This window comes from Peromyscus maniculatus, chromosome 6 (genome assembly GCF_049852395.1).
Source record: "Peromyscus maniculatus bairdii isolate BWxNUB_F1_BW_parent chromosome 6, HU_Pman_BW_mat_3.1, whole genome shotgun sequence".
Taxonomy (NCBI): domain Eukaryota; kingdom Metazoa; phylum Chordata; class Mammalia; order Rodentia; family Cricetidae; genus Peromyscus; species Peromyscus maniculatus.
Window position 1 is genome coordinate 71,679,835 of NC_134857.1, and position 23,973 is coordinate 71,703,807.

General features: G+C 40.9%; 1 long non-coding RNA gene across 5 annotated transcripts in view; it reads left to right on the forward strand.

The window, feature by feature from the left end:
* LOC107401145 (uncharacterized) overlaps positions 1-23,973 on the forward strand; it is a 114,434-nt gene that overhangs the window by 57,166 nt on the left and 33,295 nt on the right. For 4 of the 5 annotated variants that reach the window (XR_013052186.1, XR_006073298.2, XR_013052191.1 and 1 more), the window contains one exon: positions 20,808-20,926. The exons of the other annotated variant lie outside the window; for it this stretch is intronic. This is a non-coding gene — a long non-coding RNA (uncharacterized LOC107401145). The remainder of the gene's footprint in view (positions 1-20,807; positions 20,927-23,973) is intronic. 5 annotated transcript variants of the gene reach the window in all.

Below are 23,973 nucleotides of genomic sequence, written 5' to 3' on the forward strand. Positions count from 1 at the left end.
CTAAAACATTTCCTCTAAAATCAGGAACAAGACTCTCCACTCTTATTTACAGTAGTGTTTAAATAAGTTTAACTTATTTAAATAGTTAAGTTTGAAGTCTTAACTATTGCAACAGAAATGGGAAAGAAATGAACTAGAAACATAGGAAAGTAAGAAGTCCAAATAGCCCTACTTGAAGACAACATGATCTTATAGTTAAGAGACCTTAATGACTGCACAGCAAGCTCGTAGGATTGGTACATACTTTCAGCATAGTAATATGATACAAGATATATACAATAACCAGTAGCTTTCCTATATGCCAATTGTGAATACAACTGAAAAAGAAATTGGGAATAATCAATTCACAGTAGTTTCAAGAAAGTACCTAGGATAAACCTAATCAATGATGAGAAAGATCTCTACAATAAAAACTTTAAAATACTGAAGGAAAAAATAGAAGAAAACCCTAGAAGATGGAAAGACCACCCTCTGTCACTCAGGGATTAGCAGAATTAATATTGTGAAAATGGCATAATGACAAATGCTATCTGCAAATTCATTGCTGTCCCAGTAAAATTCTTCTTCACAGAAGAATAGAAAAACTCTGAAGTTCAAATGAAAGCATGAAAAATCATGAATGACTAAAGCAACCCTGAGTGAAAAGAATAATTTTGGACATGTTAATTGAATTAAGCCAATCACAGAAAGACGTATATCTAATGTTTCCCTTAATCTGTGGTTCCCAAAATCATGTATGTACATATGTTGTGAAAGTAGAAGTGAAAATGTTTAATGCAATAAATAGACTAATTGGAAAGGGGAGCATTCAATATATAATTATATAGAAACTTAAAAGAGAAAAATTCTTTTAAAAGAACAATGCTAGAGATATCATAATCCTATAGCCTTAGAACAGTATAGTAATGGCACAAAGAGCAGATGGAACAGAACAAAGGTCTCAGTAGTGAACCCATAAAGCTACATCCACAAGACTTTGGATAAAGATCCTAAAAATAGTCACCAGAGAAAGACATCTTCTACAAATTGTGTTGAAAAAATCAGGTATCCACATGCAGAAGAGTGACATATGTCTGTATCTTTCATCCTGTACAATAATCAACTGAAAATTGTTACTGTGAGACCTAAAACTGATACAGGGAGAGATAAGTGAAACATATGAAATATAAGCACAGGTAAAGACTTTTTGCACAGGACTCAGATAATTCAAGAAATAATCACAACAACTGACAAAAGGGATGTCATAATATTTAAAAAGAACTTTATAAAGAAGTAAACAACTAAATGAAGATACAGTCTTCATAATATGGAAAAATTTAGGCTAATTATATACATTTGACAAGAGTTACTATCTAGAATATATTGAAAACTCAAGAAGCTAGATCTCCTAACCCCAAATAATCCAGTGAGTAACTGGGCAAAGGGAATGAATGGGCAGATCTTAAAGGATGAATTATAGATGGTTAATAAACATGAAAAAGTTTCCTCAGCCATCATGGGAGTGAAAATTAAAAACCATAGTGAGATTTCATTTCACTCTATCAGAAAGGCTCTCCTTAAAAAAATACCTGTAATCCAACAAATAGCAAATGAGAGTCCCCTGTTCCCCACATTGCTGCCAGCATTTTTTCAGTTGTTAAGGTGATCTTAGCCATTACAATTCTGGGAAGATGAAATCTGAAAGTTGTTTTAATTTTACTTCATTAATTATTAAAGATGTTGCACAATTTTCAAAATATTTCTTGGTCATTTTATTTCTTCCTTTGAGAACTCTCTGTTCAGACCCACAGCCCATTTTTTTTAAAAGCTGGATCATTTGTTTTCTTGACTCTGTTTTTAGTTCCTTTAATATTTCTGATTATTAATCCTTTATGAGATATAGAGTTGGGAAAGATTCTTTCCCTCTCTGTGGGCTTTCTCAAATGATTGTTTCATTTACTGTACAGAAATGAAATTGTTGTGGCTCCTATGGAAATAATATTGGATAATTTTCAAAAAGCTAAAAGTTCTACAATATGACCCAGCTATACTATTTTTTGGCATATGTCCCAATGACTTGACATCCTAATCCACAGATTCATATCAGCCATGTTTTTTGCTACTCTATTCACAGTGGTTAGGGAATGGAAATAACATAAATGTCTCTCAAATGATGAATGGATAATGGAAATGTGATGCATATACATCACAAAACACTATCCATTTGTAAAGAAAAATGAAATTTTGAAGCAAAGTGGATGGAACTAGAAAATATACTAGTGAAGTAATCCAGACCCAAAAAGACAAATGCTACATGTACTCTGGAGAGGGTGAGACTAATTCAAAGATGCTGTGAAGCGGGGAATGGAAAAAAATGGCAAGGAGACTTTTATTGGGAAGGGAAGATGACTGAAAAAAAAACATAAGGAAGTATTGTTTTATGTTTACTGAGAAATATATATTATATATAAGTATATGTATACACATATGTAAATAGCTTAAATTAATTTACACCACTTGGACTGATAATGTTTCCCACAAGAGTCATAAGCTATCTTTAAAAATCCCTAATACTAGGTATGGGAAACCTATCTTTGAGTTATTGGTGAACCAAGAGACTTTCAAAACAATATAGATTATTGCCATTACATTTGACTGGCTCTCAGGACTTGAAAGTAATATATAATTGCTGAAGACACCATGATGGACATAGGACTTGGAGGAATCTAACTGGAATTGATCTTGACTAACTCTCTGAGTACTAACATTCATAATAACAAAGGCAGCTATAAAAGCTGCCAAGAAAGAAAAGCAACTAATGGTCCTACCCAGTGGTAAGGCCTGGGAAGAGCAACAATGACCAGAATGACAAGATAGCCCCAAAGATGCAATTGTATCATAGGGGCAACCAATAGCCATCTAATTGTACTTAAGATCTTCTCAATTGGAGGGAATTTATGTCTGATATATAAATACAGCCAACTACCCATAGCTAGTGAGCATGGACCTTAGAAGAAAACTTACTACTGCTACTTCCCTAAATAAGTATAATTCCTAACTGCATTCTAAATATCTGTCCTTATACCCACAGATAAATGTAGCTCTCACCCCTCATCAAAGGAGTTTCTTTTTTTTAATAGAAGGAGACCACTGCAGAAGTCCACAACTGATCAAAGTTCAGAGAACAAATGATTTTGTAGTGCCCACTATCATGTATTATGTCCATATACAACTACTCCACATAAGGTTCAAGTTGTAGAAAAGGGGGTGGAAAGATTGCAAGAGTCAGTGGACCAGGAAGTTAGGTAAAAGTTATTTTCATATATGAAATCCACCATGGAATCTCAACAATTTAGTAGCCTAAACAAGACCTATACAATGAAAAACAACAATTAACATTTCAAAGTGAATAAGGGAAATCTAATAAGATCCCATTGCTACACTAAGAGCTATCATCAATTAATGACTTCTAATAAAAGGAGAATTAATGTTCTCTAGGAACAAGCCACTTGATAGATTGTCAATCCTGAGTGGTCAGTCCTAAACACATATACATATGAGCAATACTAAAGGGATTCGTGTGTGTGTGTGTGTGTGTGTGTGTGTGTGTGTGTGTGTGTGTGTGTGTGTGATATGTGTGTAACAATAATGAAGAAGAGGTCATGGATTTGTGAGATAGCTGCAGACCATGGAAGAAGTTAGGGGTGGAAATTATGCAAATATAATACTGATTGTCATCATTTTAATGGAAATACCCTCATAGGCTCATATGTGTGGCCCTGTTGGAGGAGGTGTGTCATTAGGGGTATGTTTTGATGTTTCAAATACTCAATCTTTCTCACTCTCAGCCTTGTGCTTGTGGATCAGATATAAACTCTCAGCTACTGCTCCAGTGCATGCTTGCCTTCCTACTGCCATGCTCCCCACAGTGATGGTCACAGGCTCACCTTCTAACACTGTAATGTCTATTAAACACTTCCTTTTGTCAGTTGTCTTAGTCATGGTGTCTTATTATAGCAATAGAAAGTAACTAAGACACCAATGAAGTGGTGAGGGATATACTGCTGTTGGGACTAGATATTAGTCTAGCCACTGTGGAAATCAGGATGGGGATTCCTCACCATAGCACCAATAGTTACATATGATCGAGCTACACTACTCTTGGGGACATGCTAAAGGAATCTAAGACAGCACACCACAGAAGCACCTGCACATACATGTTTATTTCAGCACTATTCACAAAAGCTAAATTACAGAATTAGCCTATATATCTATCAACAAATTAATACATAATAAAAATAGCATATATGCCCAAGAGAGCTTTATTCAACCATATAGAATAATGAATTTTCTTTGTAGAAAAAATAGCTGAAAATGGAGCTCATCATGTTCAATAAAAGAAGCTACACTCTATTTTTTTATTTTTTATTTTTTTATTTTTTTTTGGTTTTTCGAGACACTAAAAAGCAAATATATTTTCTTTCAAATGTGGACTCAAATTTATATTACATACATTAATTAAATCACATAAGTGATTTCATTTAATACATGTATATGTACATGAAATAATCATTTAGATATATTATATGAAATTAGAAGTGAAATTCTATGGAAGAGGAGGGTGACTAAAAGGGAAGAAGGGGAAGAGGATGGAAGAGGGTGTGAATGGATGTAGTCAAAGTACATGATGTGCTTCCATGAGATATCTGCAAAACCCACTGATATGTACAATAAATATAAGCCAATAAAAGTTTTAAAAATAAATTTTGCCACCCTATAGAATATAGTATTATAAAGTGATAAAGGAAGAAGTAAGAAGATTAAACAGGAGGGGGACGGGAGGACAAGGTAAAGGGACAGATATGGGGAGGGACAACTAACACTAAAGCCTTTTGGAAAGTCATATCAATGACTCTAGTCACTACTAATCTAGAAACTTCACGTATATATGTATATAACACACACATACATATATATAATTCATATTAGAATTTAAGTAGAGTTACCATATAATGAGGGAGAGAATGCCCAACTACACAGCATATACTATCAAATAAAAGTCCCAGTACCAAAAATGGGCTATATTTTATTGAGTAGTTGGCCAAAGTAGTCCCATAGAACACCCCCAAACATTACTGGCTATTGTCAATGCTATTAGCAACTCTCTACAATCTTATTGCCAAAGATACCACTATCTATGCCATCAAATATCAAGCTGGTTCCCAGCTAGAAGCTTCAACCTTATTAACCAGCATTCATGGTGCTGGAAGGTACTTAGATGCTGCCTGAGAAGAAAAGTAATCACCAATCTTACCCAGCTATGAACTTGTGACCTGTAATAGAAACCTGCCTACAATTTATGCTGATGCAATAGTGGGACAAATGTTTTGGGTGTAACCAACCACTTTTGATTGAATTTAAGATTCACTGCTTGAGGTAGAACTCATACTTGACACTGTTAATGACGCCAAGAAAACTGAGACTAGAGAGGTCATGGGCTCTTTGAGAAAACCTACTACAACCATTCTGCTAAATGAACATAGCAATAAAATAATTCCTAATGGAATATTGCTATGCCCATAGATATGTTTATTGCTCAACCCTCATCAGAGAAGCTTCTTCCTGTAGTAGAGGAGAATTAACACAAAGTCCCACAACTTGACAATGGGCAGAGTAAGAGACTTTGGAGCACTCAGTCCTAAATGGGATGTCTTCATCAAACTCCTCTTCTTAAGGCTCAGGGATCCATGCAGAAGAGGAGATCGAAATATTGTAATATCCAGAGATGATGGACGACTCTAAGAGAACATAATCTTCCAGACACAACAGGGATGATAGACATATGAACTCACAGAGACTGTAACAGCACACAAAGAACCTGCACAAATTCAGATAGACAAAATCCCAGCATGGAGAAGAGGAAGCAGGCACAAAATTCTCATGCCTAAGTAGCTATTTGCAATTGATACTTGCTGGGAAAGGGAAAGTTAGTTTTCTCCAAAGGAATAACACTGGCTATATCAGCCATAATCCAGCGAAGACTAAAACAAAACAGACTCCATCTTTTGTGCGTCTGTGTTTCTTTTTGTTATGGTTTGGGTATTTTGTTTTTGTTTGTTTTGAGACAGGGATTCTCTGTGTAGCTTTGGATCCTGTCCTGGATCTCACTCAGAGAGCCAGGCTGGCTACCAACTCAGAGATATCTTCCTGCCTCTGCCTCCCGAGTGCTGGGATTAAGGGCGTGTGCCACTACCGCCCAGCTCTTAATTGATTGTTTTTTATTTTTTTTATTTTTTGAGAGATAGAGAGAGAGAGAGAGAGAGAGAGAGAGAGAGAGAGAGAGAGAGAGAGAGAGAGAGAGAGAGAGAATATGAAGTTGGTTGGGTAGGACTTGGGGAGGGGAAAGACATGGTCCATATATTGTATGCAAATGTTTTAAATAATAACAATGAAGGAAAGATATTTGACGCTGACAAAGAAAAGAAAGATCTGCTGCTTGAGTTTCACATTCAGGCCTTGAAGTTTGACTCATCATCCTAATTAAACAGCTCAGAAAGTAGAAAGTTTAGCTGAGACTACTTTTTTTTCCCCTGGTTTTTCAAGACAGTTTCTCTGCGTAGCTTTGGTGCCTTTCCTGGAACTCACACTGTAGACCAGCTGGCCTCGAACTCACAGAAATCCACATGGCTCTGCCTCCAGAGTGCTGGGATTAAAGGCGTGTGCCACCACTGCCCAGAAAAGACTACTTAATAGAAAGAGAAGAGGAGATTGGACATCACCTCAGGTCAGTTAGACTCCAAGGGAATCATGTTCCATATAGTCCACCCATAGATGCTTCCAGAGATATTCTGTGTGTGTCTCTCAGTGTGTGTGTGTGTGCATAACAGTTTTCTTTCTCTGAACTGTGCTTAATCCCTTCCAACCCTCAGCATCAAAAGTCTTTATCCTGAGGTCTCTGGTCTATGAAAACTCACTTAAGGCAGCTTGCTAGATACCACTGCTATGATGTATCAGAGACCTGATGAAAAGTGAAAAGACAGGAGCCCTGGGATCAGAGGCTGGACTCAGATTCTGAAGTCATGCTATGAGCAAAAAATGACTGTATGCATGTGTCTATGTTTTGGGATGTCTGGAGTTATATTATTGAGGGAAGAATACAAATTTGAGTTTGAAAGACAGCAAGCATGTGGTTTTGGGGTCAGTTCATGGTGAGTCTTTATGGGAAGGCTCAGGAATGTATAGGTGTGATAGTATGAACATGTGCATGCCATGCTTTGTGAGTGTCAAAGGTGAATGTTCACAGGGCTGATGTTCCACAGGTGCATTCCAGTCTGCATAAATACTACTGAATCCATGGTTACACATTCAAATAGTTCTGCCACAAGTGGCAAACAGCCACTGCACCAACTCCCCTGGCTACCCATGCTCTGCTGCCACCCTGACTGCTTGCTCACCCATACCAAGAGGAAGTTAAGAGGCTACATCAGAGGCCTTCAGATGTCCATTCCACATTTATTTCCCAATGCTCTATGCGGGTCTTTAAAGCTACAGACATTATTTTGATCATCAACCTCACTGGTGGAATTTGTGTGGTGCACATGAATGTGTCTTTGCATTCTAGAAGTATGCATGTTACTGTACAAGATCAGGCTTGCCTGGGTTTTCTTTCCTTATGGCTCTGTGGGTGGTAAATTCTGAAAGGATGTCTAGTCTTTATGCTTCTCACAAGCCCCACTGTAGTGGAAACACTTGTGTTGCAAAGAACACAGTTGAGAAATAAAGCAGATCGGAACTTTAAATCTGAGCTGTATCATCTACATGATATTATTACCATGGGTGAATAAAAGACAACCTCTGCATCTTTCCTGGGAGTGAGGACACTGGCAACAACAGCTTGTCACGGAGTAGGTTGATGTGGCCATCTTCTTGGAGCCTCTGCCTCAGCCAAGTCTCTGCCATTTACCTATTCCCTGGGCTTTGCTGCTCTCGGTTCTTACTTTGGAGGGCTTTGGCTTCCGTAAGAGAAACACCTTGACCTCACTGACAATCTACATTGACTTCATAAACTGGCTGGTTAAGGATTCTTTCAAGAGCAGGATCCTTCGTGAACAGCCATTTAAAAGGGAGATTTTGGAAGAGAATGGTGACTACTAAATAGGGCTCTTGTATGCTAGACTGAATCTTGCTTCTTCCCATGTTGCTATGCTCATTTGATCCTGCCATGCACTAAGGGTACCCTGCTCCTCACACTTGCATTTCACTAAAGGCATGGTAGAGTTTGTGGCTTGCAGCTCTTTGAGATTGGGGCAAACACTAATGAAAATAGCAACAAAGGCAACAAAACATTAGTCAAACCCTTGCTGTGGCCATGTTGCATTAGTGCTTTCTTTCCATTATTCACAAATCCCCACCCAAACCTTTGTTGTTCTCTTTACTATTCAGAAAAGAAAAATGAGACATAAAGAAGTGGTAAAATCACTTCCAGGTCTTCAGTTAAACAAGGGTAGTTCTGCAGTCCAAAGCCAGTGTGATAAGGTTGAAAGAAAAGTCAAAAATGTCAGCCACTTAAGGTCTTTCTTCTAACAAAGTTTCTAGTGTCAGATTTTCTCATTCTATCGATGGTTAAATTCATGATCTGTACAAAAGGATAAAAAAAATTTCTCAAGTCACCTTGAGAAGACCCATTTCCTTGGTTCTCTGTTAGCTGTTCTTACCGTTCTCATATGTTTGCCTATATTAGTTAGACTAGCCATGGACCCAATGCATTCAACTTTGACCTCTATTATAGCTACTATTTTCTTTTTTTTTAAGAAGATGGGGGAGATGTAGGAGGTATGTAGGTCATAGTGCTTACAGATAAGCACTAGAGAAAGCAGAAATGTTAAGCACACAGGGTTGTCTATTTACACACACACAGCGAGAGAGAGAGAGAGAGAGAGAGAGAGAGAGAGAGAGAGAGAGAGAGAGAGAGGACAGAGAGAGAGAGAGAGAGAGAGAGAGAGAGAGAGAGAGAGAGAGAGAGAGAGAGAGAGAGGTATAACCTATGAAGGCTGGAAATTGATGTAGTTAATAGCTTATTGACTTCTGAACTATTTGTATGGCCAGGTCACACTGGCTTTCCCAGACCCCTATGTTTATCTCAGACAATCTATAACATGATCCTCCCTGAAACCCTTATCAGAAACATTGTTTACTTAGGCCTGCTTCCTCAGTTAATCTATTGAACCTATCTTTATGAAAGATATCACTTGTACTTTACAAGAGTTTCTATATAATCATGTCTTAAGCTTTTTTGTACACATGGGATTGAGTTAATTATCACTCCACCCCCAAATTTTGCAGTGCTTAAATAAGCATAAAATAAACTACCTAGTATCAGACTCTCAAAGTTTGAACCAACAATGGCTACTGAGTTGTGTTGAACTGAATCCCATTCTTGCCTTCCCTGGATCAGCATTCTGCTGGCCATGGTGTTTGCAGACACCAAACCCCCCTGCCTCTGAACATATACTAGATGACTATGAGTAGCATGCACATACACATAGAAACACACATGCACCTGTAGACATATGAAAATTATAAAAAATAAATGAAAGAGAAAACTAAGTGTAGCCCATGAAAACTAAAGTAAGTCTTAATGTTAAGTTATTGAGTAAGGGGGGTTTTAAAAAGGAGGGAACAGAGCCTACTTGAAAGAAATTCTGGGAAGATAACATAAAGGGTTAGAGAGAGGAGACATGACATGGAGACACCTGGTGACTCCTGAGTCAGACATCTGAGCGGGGGCTATTTGCATCATCTAGAAGTCAGTCAGGGTTTACATACCTTACTGGTGATGTTTTTTTTTTATATGGTAGACAAGTTTCTACTGAATGCAATGTTCTAGGGTAAGGGTTATGAGATACAGATCACAGAACTGGTACCCTCCACCTAGATTTCTGTGATCTTCAGCAAGCATAAGTGGCTATAATTTCTTACTACCTTATTCTGGAATTCAGGGATAGGAAGACTGGTTTTCATGGGAGCATCCGGCACTGACATGGTTAGCTAGTGCTAAATGCAGTTCAAGAGATCCCTCCTCCCTTCCTGACCAAACTCTCTTACTCCTGTCTCCATCTCAGTCCCCTTTTACCCCTGCACAGAGATCTTCTGAGGTCCCTGTGATAAGGGCTGTAACTATAGCACGGCCAGGTTCTCCTCCCTTCACTCAGAAGACTGGGTTGTTCTCATGTGTCTTCTCTGATACACCAGGGCCATGAGTGAGGCTATACACAACTCAGGCCACCTCTTGATCAGATTTGGCTTTGTCTAACTGCCCTTGTTATATTGGTGTCTCAACTTTTATGGGAGTTGTTAAACCAAGAGGTCTGGAACCCTGCACCACATTTTTGCATTTGTATCATGTCCATCACATTCTGAGAAAATGAGAAGGAAATACTTCAAGGTGTATTGATATATGAATAATGATAGACAGGTAGATAGATGAGCAAATGGGAACATGTTAATACCTGATGCATAGGTGGGCTGAATGCATGATGGAGAAAAATTGCTTATCCATCCAAGGAAACTAGAAGCTTTGGTCTTAAGCTAACCTTGCAGTCTCCAGAGTTTATAATATATGTTGGGGATAATCCAAGCTTTTAAATTTGTATCATTTTCTTTTTTTTTTGAATATTTCTGTGGATTCTCAGTGACTTTCTCTTGGAACCCAGAATCATTACAAGGAATGTGGGTATAAAACAGGAGGTTTAAATGCCCAAAATTGCAGACTGTTTTTGTAAAACAGAAGTCTGATGGAAAGAAATGGGGGTTGGATCTGGAAAGATGACTCAGCAGCTGTTAATAACCCTTGCTGGTCTTGCAGAAGCCCTGAATTCAATTCCCAGCACCCATACAGGTTGGGTGGCTTACAATTGCTTATAACTCTGGGTCCAGACACCTTCACTCTTGTACACATACCCTGATACATAAAATTTAAAATCTTTGGATAATAAATCCAAAGATTTATTTATTTTTATTTTCTGCATATGGGCATTTTGCCTGCATATGTGTCAGTATCATATGGGTGCCGAGCCCACAAAGGGCAGAAGAGTGTGTCTGATGCCATGGATCTGGAGATGCAGACAGTGGTGAGAACCACATAGATGCTGGGGACCGAACCCAGGTCTTTTGCAAGAGTATCTATCCATTGTTCTTACCTGCTGATTCATCTCTCTTTCATCACAAGTTTTTTTAAAAGAGAACTAAATGGAGGCAGATAATTAAAACAGTAGAGATAAGAAGTTTACATTATAGTTTATTTTTTATTTTTATTTTTTGGTTTCTCAAGACAGGGTTTCTCTGTGTAGCTTTGTACCTCTCCTGGAACTCACTCTGTAGCCCAGGCTGGCCTGGAACTCACAGAGATCCACCTGCCTCTGCCTCCTGAGTACTGGGATTAAAGTCGTGTGCCACCACTGCCCAGCTAGAAGTTTACATTATGTGTGGGCCTGAATTATTTACCAACCAGAGAAACGGCCTAAGAGAATTCCCAACCAGGAAAAAAGATTGGCACATGTGTGATAGCTCGGTACATATGTGGTGGGCACACACTGTTTGCATAGACTACCTCTTAACTGCACACTTGGCTAGCTTGAAGAAACTGGCCTCTTGAACTTATGGGAGAATTTTTGAGACTGTTTTTAATTTCCTTGGACCCATCAGGCCCTGGACTGTGCTCTGAGTTAGAATTTATTTCTTTCCATACTTTTTCAATACTGTGCAGTTGTTTTTTTTTTCTGCTGAGTTCTCTTACCAAGGAAGGTATATTTACCTCACACACATTCTCTGTTGTACACTATGCTCTATCTGTATGGTTTCTGTATGGTGTCAGTGTCCGTGTGTGTGTCCGTGTCCATGTCCGTGTCCATGTCCGTGTGTGTGTGTGTGTGTGTGTGTGTGTGTGCGTGTGCGCGCGCGTGCGCGCACATGCATGGGTACAGAAGTGAGCACAGATGCACATGTGCTCTCAATGAAGAAGTCCCTACCTCTAAAGCTTTACCCCAACAGGACCTTTGAAAATGTCCTGGTATTTAAGCAGTACACATCTCCATGCCCTCTCCCTTCAATGCACAGGAAGTTTGGGGTGGGAGAGGGATACAAATCCTCAGGAATGCAATGTTTTCAACAATAGAATCATCAGAGACATTTGGTGCCAGAGGAATTCTCTTTTAATTGTTTGGGAAGGGTGATGGGAAAGGGCGTCTGGGTGTGCCGCCTGGATTTCCAGCAGGGTGATGTAGGTACATGTCAGCGAAGATGATTAGACAGTTTAGAAGCAGATCTTTGTCAGAGATGCAAACTGCAACTGCTAATTAAGAAAGGGCTGAGATCGAGGAAGCCGCAGCCTAGAAGCTTCTTTTCCTAGTGTGAAATATGACTGCATCCAGAAGCAGCGGCGAGCCCAGGAATGGCTGATGCAGGAAGGAATACCAGATGCTGACCAAGAAGCCAAGAAGGAAAAGATGTCACCTTCTGTCCTGGGAATTCTCCTCTGGCTGCAAGCTGAGAGCTCACTTCTGCTTGGACTTCTGGCACTGCTGGGGTGGCGGACACTTCTGTTGGCACTTGGGAGGAGGCTGGCAAGGCTGCTTGGTCTGCTGGGGTTGGGGGCAGCATTGCTGCGGGGGAGCGCACTGCTGGGGTGGGGGGCAGCACTGCTGTGGGGGGGGCGCACTGCTGGGGTGGGGGGCAGCACTGCTGTGGGGGCGCGCACTGCTGTGGGGGAGCGCACTGCTGTGGGGGAGCACACTGCTTCTGCTTCTGCTGAGACATTCTGGATTTCCAACTAGAAACAAACACAAAGAAAGAGACAGGTTGAGCCATAGATCCTGGAGCCAGGTGACTCTCCTTGACATTCACATGCTGCTGTTTTGACCCTGACCTGGTTGTTTCGTGTATTTAAGGTGTGTGTGTGTGTGTGTGTGTGTGTGTGTGTGTGTGTGTACATCCATACTTGCTTACATGTTTAACTAAATGTCTGTAAGCTGTTTCAGCTCTTTCTGAAAAAAAAAAATAAACAAGGAATGGCTGAAGGAGGGAAGAAGGGATGGGGAAGGAAAGAGAAAGGATGGAAGAAAAAAATGTAAAAAAAATTTAAAAAGGGAAGAAGGAGAAAGACATCAAGAAAGAGAAAGAAAGGAGAAACAGACAGCTAAACAGCTATCTGTGTTATAAAGAAAACTGTGGATACGAAGGCAGAATGTTCTAGCATCTGAATCCTGCCTAAACTACTACACCCTTTGGTTTTCATCAATGTGCTTTTCTGTACCAACCTCTTCGGGAGTTGCTGTCTAAATCAGCAAGTAAAAATACATCCAAGCTTGCTAACATGAGTGGATGTGTGTATTAGAGTCCATCCATCCACAGCAGCTCTAGCACATGAATAAGAATTCAAAATAAACATCTTAACCATTCTCTAAAAGGAATTTTCAGAACAGAGAGACCCAGAGGTAGATACTGCAAAACCATCTAGCTTCAGCCTCTTGACTGCTTTTGAAGAACACTACTCAGAAAAGCAGGGGGGCTCAGTTGCACAGCCATTCAGCATGGGAGGGTGTGTGTGGGTCTCTTGGTCCCCAGAACAGGGACCTTCTTAAAGCTTCACTGTCCTGTCCCTGCTGTTCTGTATTTCCAGGCTTCCCCTCCTCTGTCCCGAGGCAGCCTGCTTCACTTCTTCCCTGGACCCCGATTTTCTCCCTGAAGGATAACTCTGCCAGTGAGCCTAGAGCTGGTCGCCCTCTCCTTCGTATTCCTTCTTAAGACCTGGGGAGGCACAATGCCCGCACCATGTCAGCAGGTCTTTGGGACACTGTTTCTCTTGTACAGCCCTCTTCTGGTTTCAGCTCAATCTCCCCAGATCTCCAGCCAGATGACTTGCAGGCACAAGGTTGATTGGTTTAAAATGGTAGGAAAGAGGCAGGTGCCCAGAGAAAGCCTCCCTTTCTGACCACCCAGAGCTCCCTCCTCTACTCCCAGGAGTTGGAATATATGCAGAGCCAGGCAGCTGTGAGGGCCCTACCTCAATGGACTTACCAGAGTTCACCAGAGACTGGAGTGTAGTAGAGACGCAGAGCTGTTTGGGACGCTCTCAGCTGGCCCACCTTTTATACATATCACATCTCTGCCCGGGGCCATGAGGTGGCCTAGGATTGGGGTGTACTAATTAGTCTCTAGTCACAATAGGACCCATCTGCCCTTCCTCAAATTTCAGGTTTTACTCACCCCCTAGGCCTGGCAGCCTCCCTCTTGGCATGGCAGGACTTGGGGATGACAATGACTTCACCGTCGCCCTTGCTCCACCTCCCCATCGCTTTACAAGGGTTGGCCTTGGATTTCCAAATCCACTCGTGACTTTTGACTTAGAACCTTGGCATCTGGGATGGTCCCAAGTAGGCATTCAGGACAGTGCTGGGTGCGGGGGCTGTGAGGGCTGTGAGGGGAGTGTTCTGGGAAGTTCTGTTCGGCGGCGGCAGAGGGGTTGAGGTAGCTCTAGGAGTCTATGCAGATAGATAGCTTTGTTGTCAGAGAAATGGCAGAGGAGATGACTGGTTCTCTTAGGGTCTCATTAAATTCAGAAAAATTAAGTCTTTGATTTGCTCTGTGCTCCGAGTAGCTTTCAGACTGAACTGGTAGGAAGACAAAGTGATTTTATTCTTCTTCATGTCATCTAAGCAATAAATTAGGGACTGCAGTCCTCTGTCCTGCCTGCTATTGGGAAAACCATTAGGTCCCATTAAGATAAACTGGGTGGTTACAGTAGACGATGCTTATCTCTCTGCCGCTCTGCATATGTATAAGTTACTCAGACTGCAGGGTTCTCAGAAGTGATTATCATGAGCACTGGTGGAGAGGTGGGGGAAGTAGGGAGCATTGACTTAGCATGAGCTCATGGAAGACTCGGGCTGGCTGGGTGGTGGAGTCTAGGCTCTGAAGGCAGCAGCCCTGGTTTCCTTCACACTCCTGTTGGGGAGCCTGGAACAGAGGGGGATGGTAGTGGGAGAGACTTCAATGTTGTCCTATCCAATGAAGTACTCCAGCTGGGGAACTGCCTTTTGCTGCTTGAGTGACTGAGCACTTAATGTTTTTAAGCTTCTGCTTCCTTATCCTCATGAACAAACGACACCACCCTGCATGTCAGGAACAGGGATTAAAATGAAGAGCCTACATAAAATGTTGGGGCAGATGTGTGTTCAATTGTTAGGTGTTTCATGAAATTGAGCTTTAAATATCAGAGCAAGATGGGCTCAAGAAATACCAAATATGTAGCTGAAGGAAATTGAAGGCAGCTAGTGGCACTTGCCACTCAGTGTCTTCAGATATTGAATTAAGAGATAGGAGGAATAACAAGACTACTATACTCATGGTGGCAACATTAAACAGCAATGTTCAACCAACTAATGAGGCTAGATTTTTAGGTGTTCTTATTACATGGAAATAAAAAAAAAGGTCTGTGTGGGAAGCTCTAGTTGATCTGAGTTCATGTGTGTCTAAGGGTGCAACACAGAAGAGGGGGCAGCAAAGAGGTAAGAGCTGGAGGATGAGGATGCAAGCTATGGAAGGCTGGCTCCTGAACATGACATGGCTGTTACACACAGGACATCCTGAGTTCTTGACTGAGCATTGCCTATAACAATGAATTCACACACACACACACACACACACACACACACACACACACACACACACCAAAAAAAAAGGGAAAAAAGATCTGTGTCAAAGGAGAAAATCAAAACAAATTTAAAGATTTTTAGCAGAATTTATTTGCAGTCCTAGAATTGAGTAACACATCACTCTCATTCTATAAAATATATTGACTATTCTAATGAGTCGAGACATAGACACAGAGAGAGAAGGACTGAGGAAAGCAGAAACAGAACAACAGAAACAGAGTGGTTGTTTCAAAATCCCCTTTCTTATGAAGTTGAAACTTACCAGCTTTGGGAACTCAACTCTCCTCCCTTCTCTCCTCTCCTCCCCTCTCCTCTCCTCTCCTCTCCTCTCCTCTCCTCTCCTCTCCTCTCCTCTCCTCTCCTCTCCTCTCCTCTCCTCTCCTTCTCTCCCCTCCCTTCTTCCCTCCTGTTTCTCCTTCCCCTCTTCCTCTTCTTCCTCCCCCTTCTCCTTCTTCCTCTCTCCTCTTCTTTCCTCTCTCTCTCTCCATTCTCTTCCCCTTTTCTCTTTCTTTGCCTATAGCTCCTCTTTCTCCTCCTCCCACATCTCTTTCCTGTTTTCTAGAAGGAAAGATAAATAATCCAACAGTTGTGTTGTGTTTTTAAAACATGAAACTTTAGCACGAGGGACTAAATTCCAGTTTGGGACCAGTGTTGGGGCTAGTGCAGAAAGACGCTCACCCACACCCATGGTTTCTCACCAACTCGAAGTACATATTAAATAGCTCAAATAAGATGCTGCATAATACATACATCAAAGCATCACACTGCACACTATAAAGTTATCATTTGTCAATTAAAATGCATCGTGAATAAACAGAATTGTGAATTGAAAGAAATAAATGGAAGTAGACAAGCCACCCTCATTCTGAGGATGGCACATTCTTAATGTCAACATTGGGTATATCTATGGCTTCCCTGAACACTTTAGATTTTCTTAAGAATTTTGGAAGATATACTATATCATTTGAAGACACCAATGTGTCTCTTTTAAACTATAGTCCTGGTCAACTTGGACCATAGCTTGTGTGGGGACAAGGAATTAAGAGAGACTCAAAGGAATCCAGGCTTTCTTAAGAGGTAAATTCCTTCAGCCTGGTAGTATTCACCTAAAAATAACTGTGCCTAAATGGAAGGAGTTTTATCCCAGGTCCTGAAAAAATAGCAAAAAAGGCTATATGGGTAGGTTTGCTGGCATAGGCAGTTACTCATCAGGATGAGCTGCCCATGGATCACTGTACCTGTGCTTAGAACACAGGGGAAGAAGGTGGCCAGGCCCTTGCTTTTTCTAAGGCAACAAAGCAGGGAAGAGCTCTGCTAGTTAGGTCTGCCTTTGGGAACTAGAGCTCTATCAGTGGGATGAGGTGGTGGAAGACTTAATGCTTTACTCTTGCTTCCTACTTGTCCTTTACATATTTATTTTTACTGTTCATCTTAAATTAGCTGAGTATATGAAACTCAACGGTCTTTAGCATGATGTCTACATAGCTGAGTAAATTGTGAACAACCTTCAATTGATATATTTGGGGTGCTAAATCTGGTAAAGCTTTTCTTGCATGTGCCTAACTATCCAGAATAGATGTTTTGTGGGGAGGTTGGCAACCTCAAAAATGTGTGATGCAATATTGCCTCTGCTGCCAGAGGACCAAAGGAGAACGTAATCTAGAAGTCACTAATAAAACCAATGCTTATTCTAGTCTCTGGATGATACATCCCACTGACCTTCATCAGTTTCCTTTTCTGTCACCTTCTTCAATCCTCCATCTTGCTTACACACACATCCTGTATCCATGTGCTTATGGGAACATAGATCAGCACTCTAAAAGTTGATAGGGTTGAAGGTGGTATCCTCTACCAATTTCCAAAGCACATGCATATACACCCTGCTTACCTTAGATCCACATCTACTACCAGGTTATGGATTCCAATTCTGTACCCTTCCCATATTTTCAAGACTCTATGTGGTAACTGATGATAATATTCCCTGCACAGACTTTCCTTGGAGCTCTTATCATCATGATTTCAGTTTCATGAATATAAAAGCAGGATGATATGAGGTGGAGAGCTGTATGTATTAGGGGGAGGACGTGGAAAGAAGCCCCTATAGCCAACGGTGCCTGTGACCGGCAAACAGATACCAATGTGCTTGGTTCTAGTCTCAAACACCAATAGCACATCTAGCTCAAAAATGTACCCAAACCTAGTTGGGCCAAGAGGGGTCAGGGCTGAGCTTAACAAGATCTATTCAGCCAGCAAGTGTAGAGGGTCAGGCTATTCCAAGGGCTGTTGGGCTGGGAACTGGGTTTCTGGTCTCAGGAACATGTGTCTGGTCCAATGCGATGGAGGATCTGGAGCTCAGAGGTTGACACTATGAATCAGAACCTGAGCAATGACATGTAAAAGCCAGTGTGTCACAGAGCCCAGAGGGAAAGGCCTTGGGATATGGCTGGTGCCAACAACAAAGCACTAGAGAAGATGGGGAACCCCCTAGACTGCAGATTTCTTATGGATGACTTCCTATTAGTATCCTAGTACCCGAAAAAGATTTTCATTTAGAACTGGAAGTAAATCAATTTCTATGAAACAAGTTCAGGCATTTCAGCAAAGGGGATGTGGGCTGAGAAAATATCCACATGCAGGAAGGTTCTTTGTGTCTCAGGAACAAAAGCAACTACTGTACAGTAGTGGGTAGTCAGTGGTGATGACCAGGGAAAAGCTTGTGGGCCAGACTCCATGAGAACTCCAGACTAGCCAGGAGACCTTCATTTCAGGATAGGATCCTGGGCCCTGGGTCTAAACAGTGCAGTGGTGACTAGTAAATGCCACATTTCTAAAGAAGGTTTGGTTAGCATAAGGAGGGATAAAGGGCAAGGTGCGTGTTAGGAAGATCCTCGTATGCTCTTAGCTTGCTCAATAATTACTGTGTGCTTTTGGATAATTGGCTTCTCTCTGAGGCTCAGGATTTTGTCTGCTGTGGAACATGATTAACCCTGAGGATCTTCACCATGTGGATATGGTATGCTTTTCCCATAGGGAGCCAGAAGCCAAAGAAGAGACAAAATTGAAGCACTCTGGGCACTAGTGAGGAGTACACACTATGAACCAGGACAGGGGAGGGTGAGAAAGGGAGGCATACAGAGTGGTTGGGGAGGAGAGGTCGTAGGACCCTTCCCCTGGGCAGCAGTAACAGAAGAGGGAAGGGAAGCTGGTCTAAGAACAACCGAACTAAGAACACAGAGTGCTGGAGGACTGACATGCTAGAAGAAAGGCCAGGAAGGGAGTTAATGGGACTCATGATCCCAAGTGACAAAATTAGAGGATGTGGATTAGCCCTGGGAGGAGGGACACAGTGACCAAACTTCTGTCCATGCGCATGTGTGTGGTGGGTCAGGGCACCTGAGAAGCAGAACAGTGACAGAGAAGGGAAGTGGGGAGCAGAAGGAGGGAAATTTCCCCTTTGGGTACCTGCTTTGTGCTGAGCTCTAGGAAAGGGGAGAAGAAAAGGCAATCTTGGCCAAGGGAGCTCTGGGCCAGGCAAGGCACCCATCCCCCAGGCAGCCGGCAAGGTCAGGGTCGGAGTGTCTGAGCACAAATCGTGACAAAGCTGGAAGGAGTCCAACAGTCAAATAGAGTACCCCAACTCCCCATCAGCAATTTAGACCATTTCTACCACAGAAGGAGAGCCGTTTGTATCTTTTAGAGCTGCAGTTCTCAACATTCCTAAATGCCGAGACCCTTTAATACAGTTCTTCATGCTGTGGTGACCCCACCCCAACCACAACATTATTTTTGTTCCCACTTCATAACTGTAATTTTGCTACTGTTATGAATTGTAATGTAAATATTTTTGGAGATAGAAATCTGCCAAACGGGTCACAACCCACAGGTTGAGAACCACTGTTTCAGAGCCATTGATACAAGGATGGTGACTTTTATGTCTTTGGAAAGTCTTTAGTTGGTTGGTTGTTTATATTTTGATATTATTCTATCTTTACTATTTTTTAAGAATTACCTTTATTTTGTGAACTATGATATTTATAAAAGATCTTTGCTTTTAATTGACAACATAAAATGTCATTATTCATTGCACTGAAAATTATATTCGGTGAAACTCACAAATCTGTATACGTTAGTGTGGGACATGTCTTGCCAGGACTAAATATGGAAAAGGTGAATAAGATAAAGGAAGTGGCTTGCTTGAAGTCATATTTTATTTAAATATTAGAGAAGCCTTGCGCTCTCTAGATACCTGACAATGCCAAAGCAAGCTAAAACAAACAAACAAACAAATTAGGACTTGGGTTGATGTCACAATCTCAGCCGGAAAGTCTCCTCCTCCTGCCCTCCCCACCTGGATGCCAGACCTTTCCCAGGTGGCAGGAGCAGGCCTGTTATGACACCCACAGCTGACTCTTCCCTGTCCCAGACTCTAGGATACAAAGTACAGCTATGGCCTGCCTGCCTTCTTTCCTGGGAGACATGCTGTGGCCTGCCCCATGACCTCACCGGGATGGAACCAGGTCTCCCAGCCTTATCCACTCCTCAGATCAGAGGGGATTAACCCCTCCACACATCTGTCCTCTTCCTGACTCTTAGGAAGTCTCTCTTCTCAGGAAATGAGCAATTTGCCTACAAGAGTACACAGTTGGATGCCTGACTTTTCCATGTGCAGACCCTGTGGCTTTATCTTTATAATAGAGGTAGACTGGAATATTTTGATAACCAGAAACTAAAGTTTAATTATACTCTGTGGTTCTGAGACATGGAATAAAGTCCCTGAAAGGTTGAGTCCTCAGGATGTGCTTGAGGCCCCTGTTCCCACTGAAGAACTCCATTCACTCCAGTGATTCTAGTACTGCTTTGTATTGACCTGGACTTTTCCCTGTATTTTGGATCTGTGATATGTCCAGACATCATGGTACATCTTGAGCACAATGTGATGTTTTCAATCTGTATATGCATACTTTGAACCCCATAATTTAGAATTATCATTTGTTTATTAAAATTTAATATGTTGTTTAAAAAGCTTCTCTGTCTGTAAATCTACAGCCATCTTGGTTTCAATATGTTCAAAACTTAAATTTCTGTTCCTCCTCTTTTTTTTCCACCCTCTGTTTACAGGAATAAAATCTTTACCTACTGCTTAACTACCTACTCATCAGTCCCAGACAGACCCTAGGCATCACCTCTGACTACTTCTACTTGTCAAGATCTATTGCTCTGTCACCTAGAGAGATAAGGTATACCTGCTGTGAGATCTAGTCTCAACATATGGAGAGATGCTATTTCAAATCTCTTTCACTCTGTCCTCTCTACTACATATAATCTCTCTCTCTTCCCATCTCCCTCTGTAAAGACATGTTATAGATTTATGATTGGGCTTATAATTATTTTTTACACCACAACAGTATAAAAATGATACATATTCAGTAAAACTCTTATGTTTTGAGTCTACATACAAGCATTCTGCTTTTCACTTTCTATATAATATTCAGTAACTTATGAGAAGTATTCAGTACCAAATTATAAAATGAATTTTGTGTTGTATGATTCTTCCCAACTGTAGACTAATATAACTATTCTGAGTAATTTTAATATAGACTAGGTAAGCTATAAGTGTGTGGCTTAGTTGCATCAAAATCATCATTTTTATTTATCACGTTTTCAGCTTGTGATTGGTTTGTCTACATGAAACTATACTCTAAGTAGGGAGCAATTGGTAGAAAGGAAGAGTAAACACATTTAAGAAGAATATAACTGGGTATAAGCTATCTAGGAATATTTGTACTATTAAAATTGTCCATGAAACTGAAATTAGATCAAAATAAGCACTTATAAATAAAAATGGACCAATGTTACTCTTCTCCATAGGATCTCCAGAAGGACTCCCATTCCCGTCACCTACAGGACAAAGTTGGAATTCCAACATGAAGGAGCCCTACCTGCTTCTCTAGTCATCCCACATGCTCTGGTTCATGTGTTATGTCCCATACAAAAGGAGCTGAAACAGTTCCTGGTGGACAGCTTGATGCTTTCTTTTCTTCATTTTTTCCATTGAGGGGTTTTGACTCATACAGTCTTTGCACAGGGAATCTGTGAGAAGCCAGTTCCCATCACTGGTCCCCAGAGAAGTCTGAAGAATGGTTTAACCAGAGTGGTGGGTGGAGCTATTCTTTATATGTTTTTTCTGCTTGGCTGCTGTGGTTGGTTTCCCATCTGTTATGGCTGGTCTCTTTCCTTACAAAGCAGACACAGCATTTCTAAGGGATAGCCCATTGTTCTAAATGGATACAGACAGGGGCAGAAAACCCAAAGAATGCATTTGATGAAATCAAAGTTTCCAAGAGTGGCCATTGGGCCTTTGGCATAAGCTCCTGCCACTGAAGGCACAGACCATGTGTCATCAAGTCAAAACAACTGTCACACTGTGTTGTTTCACTCCCATGTCTCTCTTAAGGGCCATCTATCAGCTATAGAAAGGTAAAATACCCTATTACATTAAAGAAGACCAAAGCTGGAGAGTGAAGGCATCTGTATGTTCAAGCTTAGTGTGTGCATAGGGTGAGAAATGTGAGTAACAGGCAGATGGGGAACACAGGTCCTCTTCTAGATCTACCCTTCACCCCAGCTTTAGATTTGCCAGTCATTTATCTCATGACATATTTATAAGACACTATTCAACATTATTTGAAAAATATTCCAAAGCAGTATTCTACAGAGTTCAAATGGGTATGAAGAAATGCATCTGCTGGTCTGGAAAGAGTCATATCTAGAAGTAAGCTCAGATCTCTAAGATCTATAGGTATCTAGGATGTTCTACAGAATAGCTGCTGCATATTTCCTGATATGAAGGAGAGTTTTGAGCTGGAAGTCTCTATTTCCTAAAGAGCTCCAGGAGAATTATGAATTCCTTTGATGGATTCAGCTCTAGTAAAGAGTAAAGAAATTATATCATATGTAAAGAGCAGATAGAAATCATCTCCTCACTTGGTTTTCTATTCTGTTTGGGATCAGTGAAGAGGCAATAAAAAAAACAAAACAAAACAACAACAACAACAAAAAACTACAGTAAACTTTTACAGTAAAGAAAATAGACAAGGTGGATCTCCATCTTAAAGGTCGAGCCTGGAATAAAGGGAAGGGAAACGAGACTGCACTGGACATCAAGGGTCAAGCTCTCGGCAGAATCTCTACCCAGGTCTAAAAGGGATGGGAAGGCTTCTAGGGGAGTAATTTTTGTCTGTCTTTCTTTCCTTCCATCTGTGTCTATTTCTAGGTAGAACTGAATTTGAATCAACCCTCCTGCCTCCATATCCCAAGCCATGAACTTCCAAGATCAAGCCACTGTACCTATACCTGACAAGAAATATGATTACAAAACTTTACTACTAGTATTAGTGAAAACATCCCTCTGTAGGTTTTTCTTTTTATTTATTTTATTTTATTTTATTTTTTATCTATGAGTGCTTGCCTATATGTGTGTCTATATACCACATATGTGCCTGGTACCTGCAGAGGCCAGAAGAAGGTGTAAGATCCCCTAGAACTAGAACTATAGATTGTTGAGAGACTATAAATGGGTGCTAGGAATTGGACGTGGATCCTCTGTAAGAGCAGAAAGTGTTCTTAATCACTGAGCCGTCTCTCTAGGCCCTCCCTTGCTATTAGATTTTAAGGAAGAATATAACCACTTAAAGGACATCAGATACTTGGAGGCCATTCTCCCCTATTCCTCAGACTTTATAGCTAGTGAGAAATTTAGAAAAAAAGGGAGTTAAAACAAATGAAACACAGTAAAATAAAAAAGCGACAGAGTGCTTCCAAAGGGTGACTAAATTGTCTAAGTGAGTATCATCCATGAAAAGTTAATACTGTCATTCCCAAAAAAGGCTGTTTGCCATTGTTCTTACAATAAAAAATGTTTTCCAGGACCATAAACATGCCCTTTATGCCCCACAAGGGACATCCTTCTTGACCTCACTAAGTAGGGGATGCTTGCCCAGCTTCAGCTCATACCCTGGTGGACCACACTGAGGAAATAATGCTTTCATCCATGGTCTTTTAGCAAGTATTTTCACAAAGACTCTTGAGGCTGTTGTGCAGGCTTCAGCATTATAATGTAAATGAAATATGGAGCATAGCAAAGTTGTTCTGATGAATGAACAGAATGAAATATATAGCTGCTTATGATAACATCTTTTTAATGTGAAAATGTAAGTTCACTTTTTGGTTCTTAAGAAACTAAAGAGAAATTACATAAATACACAATTTGAAGTATAATTCCAGT